This window comes from Myotis lucifugus, unplaced genomic scaffold (genome assembly GCF_000147115.1).
Source record: "Myotis lucifugus unplaced genomic scaffold, Myoluc2.0 scaffold_220, whole genome shotgun sequence".
In the NCBI taxonomy this organism is placed as follows: Eukaryota; Metazoa; Chordata; class Mammalia; order Chiroptera; family Vespertilionidae; genus Myotis; species Myotis lucifugus.
In genome coordinates this window covers 859,826-868,644 of record NW_005871268.1, presented here as the reverse complement: position 1 = coordinate 868,644, position 8,819 = coordinate 859,826, and the positions used below count along the sequence as shown (strand labels likewise).

General features: G+C 38.9%; 1 pseudogene; it reads right to left on the bottom strand.

The window, feature by feature from the left end:
- Positions 1–7,844: 7,844 nt before the first annotated feature.
- LOC111827781 lies at positions 7,845–8,566 on the bottom strand (annotated as a pseudogene).
- Positions 8,567–8,819: the final 253 nt, after the last annotated feature.

Below are 8,819 nucleotides of genomic sequence, written 5' to 3'. Positions count from 1 at the left end.
AAAATTTTCAGCCTGGAGTCTCAAGTCTTCTGAGTTTAGTTTTCTAACACTCTCCATTTGCCTCATCTCTTCTTTTACCACATCTACTTCCAACTTGTACCATCACTGCCCTCTCTGAGGAAGTTTTTGACGAGATGGCACAGAAGTGGACATGCCTATCCAGGAGCCTTGGGGCAGCACAGGTGTACCACATTCCACTAGCACATCTACCTTTGCTTCTCTCTCAACCTAAAGTTCTTGAATTAGTGAGATAAGATTTACACATTCCAAGATAACCTTAAAATGTACATTACCACCATTCTCTCACCTTTCACAAACCACAGCTTTTATTTATTAGGTTTGCAAACATTAGGGAACAAAGATGACCACTTGAAACAACTAAGTTTTCATTCACAACATATTGCACAATTTCCCTGTTGTATGGAGATTCATTCACAGAAACATTAACCAGGGAATGTCTCAATTCATTATTCAACACACATTTACTGAATGTCTGCCGTGTAGAGCACAAAGGGTGAGATCCAAACAAGCATTACGGAAAGTCACAGAGAAGAGTTCTCAGCAGAGATTGTAGATTCCTGGGTTGTTTTCTGAAGGGATGCTGAGATTAGGCTTTAACCTGCCCTTGTCATCTTACATTTCATGATTTCCCTTAAAAGTTCATTTCTTATCATACTGAGTATATTCTGTGTTTTTCAAAACCACTTGTATTTTCTTCCTTCCCTTTATTTACTTTGGTGGTTCTCTATGCATCTTCCCCATATATGTGTGTCTCTGAGTACCACCCATTCTTCAAGTCCTACCATGAACACCCCCTTTTCAATAAGCCTTCTTTGAATATGCTTGAATATGATTCATTGTTCTTTACTTTGAACCCCTAAAGCATCTGGTTATACTTGTCTTATGTGCCACTTTGTGTTTTGTTTTTTTGTTTTTGCTTTGGATTGGCATTTGAGTATCTATTTACTCTCCCTTGTTAGGCTTATAAACATCATAAAGGAAGGAATTACCCACAATTCACTTGGCATTCTCCAAAGACTAGTACATCACTTTGTGCAAATTAAGTACTCATTTTTGGTGAATGGACAAATTAGTGAATGAATGATGTAGATCTAGAGATGAGCCTTGACAGGTGGATAAATTTTGGGAAAAAAGCAGGAGAGAAGAGAGTATTATGATAGGGTTAGGGAATGAAAAGCACAATTCATCATGCAGGCTCAGTTCAGAGATTTGTTCCTGAAATTCAGGGTTCAAAAGAGGAGGATGGGGCAGTGATGGAGGAGTGCCATACAATTCATTCACTTGTTGGTGAGAGGCGGTCTCAAGCCACCAGACACTTCAATGGTAGCCTGCAATGCTCCTGGGATGACTGCAGCCTCCTCGGCCTCTGTCTTCCTGGTGGACAGCCTGTCCAAGCTGAGGCTACCATGTTCTAACAAGGCAGTAGCTTGTAATTAGTATGCTCTCTGTGTTCCCGGACAGAACAGATGTCTGTCTGCTTTTTCTGCTTAATGATGATGGCAGGTTCCCAATGATCAAGATCCAATTTCATATTTTCTGAAACACTGTTGCTGAGAAATTCTATTTGACCATTGTGAGGCCCAGCCTCCCCTTTTGCAGGAAATCTTTGCTTTTCAGATCAGTATTGACAGAAGGTTTAGTGGATATGAGTGGTGGCAGCACTTAGCCTTGCTCAGGTGGACCAGGCAATAGAAGGAGTACTAGGCATGCTCTTCACCCAAACATATTTGCTTTTTGCATTTCTTTCTCTCCTACTAACAATAGGGCCTTTGCTGATCTTGTAAACCCAGGGCTAGAAGAAAATATTTGGCATTTGAAATAGTTTCTTCTTATAAGTTTCTCTTTGGAAGGGAAAATATATTAGCTTTTCTTTAGTTAGTAGGAAAAGAGTTGATCAAGTCCTTTCTTATAATAGAATGATTTGGGGATGGAGAAGGAACAGATTAAGGTTAGAGTGGAAATACATGTTCAGAGCCTGAAGAGCTGTCCCAGGATCTCAGAGTGGTACATCTGCATAGTAGCTTTCTTTTTCTGTGTTTCTCCTTCATTTTTATTGAGAAATAATTGACATACAACATTGTATAAGTTTGAGGTTTACTGTGTTGATTTGATACACATATATTGCAAAATGATTACACCATAGTGTTATTTAACACCTCCCTTACGTTACCTAATTACTGTTTCTTCTTCTGGTGAAAACATTTAAGAATTACTCTCAGCAACTTTGAAGTATATAATATAGCATTATGAACTAGAATCACCACATAGTGTATTAGAACTTATTCATCTTAGCACTGAAAGTTTGCAACTTTTGACCAACATCTATCTACTGGCAACCTATTCTTCTCTCTGTGTCTGTGAGTTTGACTTTTTTAGATTCCACATATAAGTGAGATCATATAGTATTTGTCTTTCTCTGACTTATTTACTTAGCATAATGCCCCCAAGATCCATCCATGTTGTCACAAATGGCAGGATTTCCTTCCTTTTTAGTAGATGAATAATATTCCATTGTGTATATACGTGGGGAGCACAAGAGACTTGGTTGGAAAGTTTGTAAGGAGGACATTCTGAGAAAAGGTAAGTGTGTGGAAGGCCGCCTGCCTTGTTTATCAGAATTCCGACTTAGGAGAGACTTGGGGAGAGTCGAAGGCAGCGCCCCTGATTATTCCTTGATCTTTCCAAACAAGCTTGTGCACGTACAGACCCGGGTGTTTACTGGAATCCTTATGCTTAATCCCTGGATGCCCTTGCCTAGAGGACAATGTAAACACATGTGTCCTCCCAAGATTACTCACCCTACTGATTGTATCTAAAGATAAAAATTCCAATAAAGGCCTAAGGAGGCAGGCAATCAAGGCTAAATATCTCTGTGAGGTCCTGTTTTTATTTTCTTTGGACATACCCTAAAAGTGGAATTTCTGGACCATACAGAAGTACTATTTCTAATTTTCCATACTGTTTTCCATAGTGGATACCCCAATTTACATTCCCATCAAGAGTGCACAAGGGTTCCCTTTCTTCCACATGCTGCCAACACTTATCTCTCTGTCTTTGTTTTTCTTTATGACAGCCATTCTAACAAGTGTGAGATGACCTCATTGTGATTTTGATTTGCATTTCCCTGATGATTAGTGAAGTTAAGCACCTTTTCATGTGTCTGTTAGACATTTGAAGGTCTTTAGAAAAAATTGTCTACTTAGGACCTTTGTCTATTATTTATTTACTAGTGGCCTGGTGCATGAAATTCGTGCACGGGGGTCGGGGGGGGTGTCCCTCAGCCCGCCCTGCACCCTCTCCAATCTGGGACCCCTCGAAAGATATCCTACTGCCGGTTTACAGGGATCAGGCCTAAACTGGCAGTGGGACATCCTTCTCACAATCCGGAACTGCTGGCTCCTAACCACTCACCTGCCTGCCTGCCTGCCTGATTGCCCCTAACCACTCTGCCTGCTGGCCTGCTCACCCCCAACTGCCCCCAACCACCCCCCCTGCTGGCCTGCTCGCACCTACCTTCCCTCCTCACTGGCCTGCTCACCTCCAACTGCCCCCCTGCTGGCCTGCTCACTCCAAATTTCCCCCCCTCCCCGCTGTCCTGATCACCTCCAACTGACCCCCACTGATGGCCTGCTCGCCCCCAACTGGCCCCCCTGCTGGTCTGCTTTCCTGCAACGGCCCTTCCCCCCATCAGCCTGATCACCCACAACTGCCGTCCCATCCTGGCCTGATCACCCACAACTGCCCTCCCCTCTTGGCCTCTAACCGCCTCTACCTCGGCCCCGCCACCATGGCTTTGTCCAGAAGAATGTCTGGAAGGTCTCCTGGAAGGTCTCCCAGTCTAATTAGCATATTACCCTTTTATTAATATAGATTAATCATTTTTTTAAATTATTGATATTTAGAGAAAGAGGAAAAAACAGGGAAAGAGAGATAGAAACATCAATGATGAGAGATAATCATTGATCTGCTGTCTCCTGCGCACCCCCAACTGGGGATGGAGCCCACAACCTGGGCATATGCCCTGACTGGGAATAGAACCATGACCTCCTGGCTCATAGATCGATGATCAACTTCTGAGCCACACAGGACAGGCCTTTGTCTAATTTTTAATCAAATTGTTTGTTTTGCTATTTAGTTGTAAGAGTTCTTTATATATTTTGGATATTAACCCCTTATCAGATATATGACTTGCAAATATTCTCTCCCTTTTTATAAATTGCTTTTCATTTTGTTAATTGTCTCTTTTGCTGTGCAGAAGCTTTTTAGTTTGATTTACTCTCACTTGTTTATATTTGCTTTTGTACTTTTGGTGTCATATAAAAAAAAATCATTGCTAAGACCAATGGTAAGGAAACTTTCTAGTAGGAGATTTATGATTTTAGGTCTTATGTTTAAATCTTGAATTGATTTTGAGTTAATTTTTGTAAGTGGTATAAGATAAGGCTCCAGTTTCATTCTTTTGCATCTACTATAATTGCTCATAGTAGTCTTTTAAGATTCTTTATGTTTCTGTGGTGTTAGTTGCAATGTCTCCTTTTTCAATTCTGATTTTATTTGGCCTCTCTCTCTCTCTCTCTCTTTCTCTCTCTCTTTCTTATTTAGCTAAAGGTTTGTCAATTGTGTTTATTTTTTTAAAAAACAGCTTTCAGTTTGATTTTTTCTATTGTTTTCCTGGTTACTATTCCATTTATTACTGCTTTGATCTTTGCTATTTCCTTCCCTATGCAATCTTTGAGCTTTTTTTTTTTTTTTTTTTTTTTTTGGTCCTGGCTCCTTGAGGTATAAAATTAGGCTATTTATTTGAGATTTTTCTTTGTTCTTGTTGTGAGTGTTTGTTGCTATAAACTTCCCTGTTAGAACTGTTTTTGCTGAATCCATAGGTTTTTGTGTGTTATATTTCCATTCTCATTTGCTTCAAGATATTTTTTTTAAAATTTCCCTTTGATTTCTTCTTTGACCCATTCATTAGTTGTTCATAAATGTGCTATTGAATTTCCACATATTTGTCTACTTTCTATCTTTCCTCCTGTTACTGATTTCTAGTTTCATACATTTTGGTCAAAAAGATACTTGGTATGATTTTAATGTTTTTAATTTTTTAAGACTTGTTTGAGGCCTAACATAAGATCTATCCTGGAGAATGTTCTATGTGCATTTGAGAAAAATGTGCAGTCTGCTGCTGTTGGATGGAACATTTTGTATATTTCTGTTAGGTTCATTTGGTCTAAAGTATAGTTCAAATCTACTGTCTTTTTATTGATTTTCTGTTTGGATGATCTATACATTGTTGAAAGGAGTGTTTTGAAGTTCCCTACCATTATTACATTGTTGTCTATACTACCATCATATCTGTTGGTATTTAGAAGTTCTCAGATATTAATTCCTTAAATAATCTCTAGGAGAGAAACATAAGCTGCTCTTAGAACTGAAGGAACTAGGAAATTACTTCTTTGGGGGATAAATCAGATAAATCTGGGAAGGCTTTTGCAACAAGTATGGTCCCTGATCTGGATCTTAAACCATAAGTGAGATTTTTGAACTTATGACTGTAGAAAGGAAATTCAGAGATGGGGCTGGGGAAATACCCACTATGGACCCCTGTAACTCTAGATATCTATGAGTGTTTACCTCCAGGTTCTTTCTTTTCCCCATGTTTATGTCCTACCTCTTCTGATTAGATTTGAAACTTCTCAGATATTTCTAATTCTTGTTCCTAACACTTGCTCAATAAACATTTGTAATCATAATGACTGATTCCTTCTGCAGTTTTATGATGTGTCAGAGAAATATGATGTGTCAATATTTAATCTGTGTCATATCTAATCTTTGGAGGGAAAAGCTTTTATAACCAGTTGGTATCATGTGAGAATGGACCGGGATATATTTGTTTATGTGATAACAAGGATTGAGGGTTTTAAATACAGGTTTCAGGTATGCTTTGTGGTTGTTGCTTACAGAGAGGTCATTATACTATGGCTTCTGTGTCAAGGATAAGGTTATTAGTTGGGACAGAAGTTTAAATATATGCATATGTTGGTTAAGCACCACAGTATATGGATATTGGCATGAAAAAGATGTTTGGGGATAGGACCAGAATATCTCTCAAATATAGTCAAGAGTTTTTGGTTGTTTCTCAAAAAGCTAAAATCCATTCAGTTGCTTTCTGGGGTAGGTCATAGCTAGTCCTGTTGCATTGAAGCCTTGAAAGTATAGTAAGAAATAAAAAAAGGAAGGATGTGACTGGTGAAGCATGAAATTCCTCCTATAATCATAAGGAAGAGTACAGACTTGGCCTTCCTACTCCTGCCAAGTTGAATGTTGTGTAAATGGCAATATGCCTACAGATCTTAGCTTCTCTGACTTGGTGAATTTCTCACCTCACCTCACCCTGGCTGCTGAGGCCACCAAACTTTGGATAGGCCTCTGGAGAAATGAGGCATGACCGAAAGTCGACATATACTTACCACCAGGAATGTTTGATCACATGCATAGTTGCTGCATGGCGTATTAACTGGTTCAGCGGTTAAATGGAGTGACATAGCAACTCACCTGATTCTGAGTTGCCATTCTCTGTCCATCTTTATACTTGGACTAGTCTTTGAGTATTGTCCTAACTCACCTTCACTATTACTCAATTCATAACTCTGGGGTAATATCAGGAGTGAGAGGGGAAATGTAAACATGGAGTCAAAGAGTAACAATATGTTAGACTATCTCCAGCTCTGCTCTTGGCAGAGGTCCTCTCATGATTTCATTCAAAAATCATTGCTTGGTGGAAGGAAAGTGTTGATGCCCTTTCTTTTAAACCTTTGCTAACCAGGAAAGCTTCTGACTTGTTATATAGGGTAACCTGGGGTAGGTACATATTTCTCAGACTCACTTTTACAGCCTTAGGCCGTTTTGAAAATCATTTCAGATTTAGGTGTTCGGTTTTGAACCATAAGAAAAGTTGGTGAGCCATGAACTGACTTATAGATAATTGGTTCATGTTCAAAGTTGATGGTGATCCATAAAATTATGCTTGGTTGACATCATGTCTGCTGATGGAATTCTATGTGACAGGACACAAAATTGGCTGTGATTTCCAGGGCTCTAGGGAAGCTCATTGCTCAAAAAAGTCCTTCCCCAACTTCCAATCATTTTATAAAATATTCCAAAACATCCCCATTCTAGTGTATATTTTTATCCAGTTAAATTTATTCCTAAAATGTTGGAAATTTTTTATATCTATTGGTCAATAAAGGGCCCGAGAGCATCAAAGGAAATGGCTAAAATAGCAATGGGACCAAAGAAGAAATTCTGGGTTATAGGTGGACAATTTCCCTTTTTCTTTTTTTGTGGCAAATATAAACACTATCAGTACCAATATTAGTATATTTATGCTACTTTACAATATAAACGAGGTAGCTCAAAAAGCTTGAAATGTCCCTACTTCTTGGGAAGCAAGTGACTAAGACTTTGTTTCATTCTGTTGAATGATAAATTCTTGGAGGAGAAAATTCTTGTGTGCTATAGCTGCTTCTTATTATTATTCTTTTTATAATACAGCCAATTTTATTAATTCTTCAAAATACACCGAGTGGCCATATTATTATGACCACGTGACATCTGTAGGCAAATTAGCTATAATTTCGCGCTGAAGTTGCTAGAGGGCCAGACCATTATAAATAGGGAAGCAGGTTGTTTACCATGACAGTAGAAGTGATTTTTTTCTGAAGATATGGGTAAACAATGCGATTTATACTATATATATCCCACGTTCAAAGGCTGTTAAATCGCGTAATTTGCCTACAAACGTCACATGGTCATAATAATATGGCCACTCAGTGTATAAACTTAATATAGAAGCCAAAGTCTGGAGTTGTCCAGTTAGGAGCCTCTGATCTACTATGCTGATTAAGCTTCTCCTCAATATCCATGGCCAACATCTGGCTTCCAAATGAAAGGCTTTTGGTCCTTTCAATCACTTGCTGATATGGTGAAACTGCATTGTTATCCACAATGACATGAACCTATTTTGGAATCAAACTTGACATCCAGTCTTGCATTTCTAATCAAATTTACAATCTGTCTTTCAGCTTCTTCTGAAATCATGTTCAACTTATCTGCCAACATGTTAATGCTGATACACTGGTGGATGTGACAAAAATCTCAAATATGAAGAGACAAGCCACCAAGAAGAAGTCGTTTACAAGCACAGATTCACATTCCCTCAGCTTTTTCTGAACCCCATCAAAGTCAAAGTTAACATAAGCATTAAATAAACTCTGTAATGGGGTCTTTATATGTGTAGGTTCCTGTTGAATAAGTTTCCCCAGACGTTTTAGCACCCGCTGGTGCTTTTGAGCATCTCTTTGTTGAGACTGCTCTAGTCAAATAGTGAAGAATATGGACACATTATATGAATTGCAGAGACCATGAATGAGTCGTGTTCACTACTGAAGACACTGGAGTGGCAAACTCAGAGTTATTATCTATGGTCTCTTAACTGTGTGAAGACTTCTGTGGCTGCATCCCGATTCTGCATTAAGATTTCAGAGGCCAGTTATCTGTGCTGTAACTTTTTTCTCAGCTTACCTTGGCTCCAACTTTGCCATCTGTATGCAAATGCCCTAGAAACGTTCATGTAACAAAATGGCCTGTATAAAGTAGCTTCTCTCCTTTGTGGAGGAACCAGTGCCAAAGGCTTCCTCTGTTTTAAATTACTGCCATGGAGACAAATCTTATGCATCAGCTTGGTGTTTTAGTCACCAGGTATCTAAATACCTGGATAGAGTACTTTGTCCGACTCCAAAATA